We start from the raw sequence: 3,163 nt of genomic DNA, 5'->3' as shown, positions 1-3,163 counted from the left end.
TTCCGCCCTCCTGGAAGTCGGCTCTGCCCGAGCCTCGTGCTGGCCGGTGACAGCCCTGGCCCCCGCCAGCATCCTCTCTGTGGAGGGCCGCGCCCGCCCTACCCTGGAGGCTGGGCCCGCGGCCTCGCTCTCGAGGGTTTCGGCGTTTCGCAAGCAGGCCTCGATTGCATTCCAGGAGCACAGCTTTCCGTCCAGAGACCGGGCGCAGTTCACCGAAACCTCGCTCGTGCCTTCTGTGTTAAAAAGCAAAAGAAATGGCGGCCCCCAGAGTACAGCACAATACAGTATTTTTTTCCCCACCAAATTTTAGGTTATGCACACTTTGAAGTATACAGAAAAGTTGAAATATTTTAGTGAAGACTTTACCGTTAACTTTTTGATATTTCGTAAGGGCTGGAGAAGAGGGCTCACTCGGCATCAGGCGGCTTACAGCTGACTGTAATTCCAGCTTCTTATGGGATCCGCGCACGAACACATAATACATGAAATTAAAAATAAAAATATATTTGTATGGTGGCACACACTTTTAATTCCAGCACTCAATAGGTAAGAGTCAATCAAATCTCTTGAGTTCCAGGCCCCCAGAGCTACGTAATACTACTTAAAAGTGTGTGTGTGTGTGTAGCCATACTGAATTTCTACAGCACCTGTATCCATTCACTGGTGTTTATTTTATTCTGGTCCATTTACAAGTACTGTGCATTACTTGTATTTTTCCGAACTTACATGGGCTGGGCACGATGGTGCATGTCTGTATTGAGAGGTAGAGGCAAGTTCGGCTAGATCTACCTAGTGAGGACTGGGCCAGTCTTAACAAGGGAAACACAGCCAGACCTTGTCACAAAACAAGAGGATAAGAAGGCCTGGTCAAGACCCTCGCTGCCATGCCTGTCCTGGATTCCATCCCTGGGACCTATGTGGTGGGAGGAAAGCACTGACTCCCCTGTAGCTGCGTCGCCTCCCAGGGGTGTTACGACAAGCGCACACACAAAGACACGCTAAGAATGGAAAGGAAACAACCCAGGTTGCTTACTAGGCTGCGGTGCTGCAAAAGCTCAAGCCTGGAGATCGGCGTTGGGTCCCTGGAACCTACTTGCAGGCAAAGAAATAAGTACAAACTTGCCTCCTGACTTGGTATGCCATGTGAGTCCGCACATTCGCAATAAGAAACAATAAAAAACCATGCACAAACCCTGCTCATGTGGGCAGTAACCGTATGTAAAGTTTTTTAAGTGCTCCATAGTGTAATAAGCACACTCCAGGCTTTATCACATAGAACCATCCTCTATAAAACGAATGCTGTAACCTCATGTGTCGTTTATTTTCTTTATTTTTTTTCTTGTTTTTTTTTTCCCCCCCGAGATAGGATTTCTCTGTGTAGTCCTGGCCATCCTCGAACTCACTTTGTAGGTCAGGCTGGCCCCGAACTCGGAGATTAGCCATCTCTGCCTCCTGAGTGCTGGGATTAAAGGCATGCAACATAAAGGCATGTGACACCACCACCTGGCTAAAAATTTTTAAAGTTATTTTATGTGTATGTACGTGTACTACTTGTATATAGGTGGTCACGGAGGCAAGAAGTGGGCAGCAGATCTCCTGGAACTGTAGTTGTAGAGATGGTTGTGAACCACCATATGGGTGCTGGAAATCAGTCCCGGGGCCTCTGGAAGAACAGCCATCCTCTTGATCACTGAGCCATCTTTCCAGCTCCAGGACTGTAGTCAGCGAAGGGTTTTTATAGTTCAGGATACAGCCCTTTATAGTGGGGAAGTCAAAGTAGCAGGATCTTGGAGCAGCCTATCACAGGGCGTCTGCCTTCAGAGGGAAAAAAGAGAGGAGCATTCTTTTGTTCAGCTGTCTCTAGTCTGACAGTTTAGGACCCAGCCAGGGAATGGTGCTGCTCACCCTGGGTGGGCTTTCCTCAATTACCTAATCAACAAGGCAATTCCCTACAGACACACCCAGAGGCCAGTCTCAATTACCCTAGAGCTCATTAAATTGACAATTGAGTTTAACCACCCACCAAGAGAAAAACTGGGATCCCCAGGTGGTGTGGTGATTTAGGTCTTTAATCCCAGCACTCAGGAGGTAGAGGCAGAGGGATCTCTGAGTTAGAGGCCAGCTTGGTTTACAGATTGAGTTCAAGAGCAGTCAGGGCTACACAGAGAAACCCTGGCTCAAAAAACAAACTAAAAACTAAGAAAAGGCCAGGTGGCGCACGCCTTTAATCCCAGCACTAGGGAGGCAGAGGCAGGCGGATCTTGTGAGTTCGAGACCAGCCTGGTCTACAAGAGCTAGTTCCAGGACAGGCTCCAAAACCACAGAGAAACCCTGTCTCGAAAAACCAAAAAAAAAAAAAAAAACAAACCCTAAGAAAAGAAAAGCTGGGATCAGGTAAATTGGACCTGCTCAGATGGGAAACTCAGTGTGTTTACTGTGCAGAGCAGAGGAGGGGGTGGCTAGTCTCTCTCTCTCTCTCTCTCTCTCTCTCTCTCTCTCTCTCTCTCTCTCTCTCTCTCTCTCTCTGTGTCTGCTGGGGGTGGCCTCAGGCTGGAGGACCTCAGCAGGAGGGGTGGCCACTCCCACAAGCCTTACCCTGGGGAAGGCTTTGCCATCGCGGGTCTGAGGAATGGGGTCCTAGACCTGACTGTGCTCATATCAACACATGTTCATTTGGGGCTTCCTCTGCTCCCCACAATACAGAAATGTCTGTGTCTTTTTGTTTTGATTTTTCATTTCTGTGATGTTAGGGGCTGAAACCAGGGCAGCTACACCCCCAGCTCTCTGCAATGCTTTTTAAAATGTATTACTTTTGGACTTTTTCTGATACAGAATCCATGAAAACCAGGGTGACCTCAAGTTCACTATATAGGGCAATGAACTTTTAATCTTCTTTCCATGTTCTGGGATTATGGACATATTCACCATGCCTGGCTATTTATTTTTATTTTATTTTTTTTCAAGATAGGGGTTTCTCTGTGTAGCTTTGACTGTCCTGGAACTTGATCTATAGAATGGGCTGGCCTTGAACTCATAGATCCTTTTGTCTCTGCCCCCCTTTAATCTGCTGGGATTAAAGGCATGTGCCACCACTGCTGGGCTATTTTCATTTTTTAAGGCTGGCCTGAAACTCCATTCTCTTGCCTTGGCTTTTTTTTTTTTT

Source organism: Alexandromys fortis, unplaced genomic scaffold (genome assembly GCF_014885135.2).
Source record: "Alexandromys fortis isolate MF-2015 unplaced genomic scaffold, M_Fortis_MF-2015_v1.1 scaffold_27, whole genome shotgun sequence".
Classification (NCBI taxonomy): domain Eukaryota; kingdom Metazoa; phylum Chordata; class Mammalia; order Rodentia; family Cricetidae; genus Alexandromys; species Alexandromys fortis.
The sequence above is the reverse complement of the archived record's forward strand: the minus strand, read 5'-3'. Positions refer to the sequence as shown.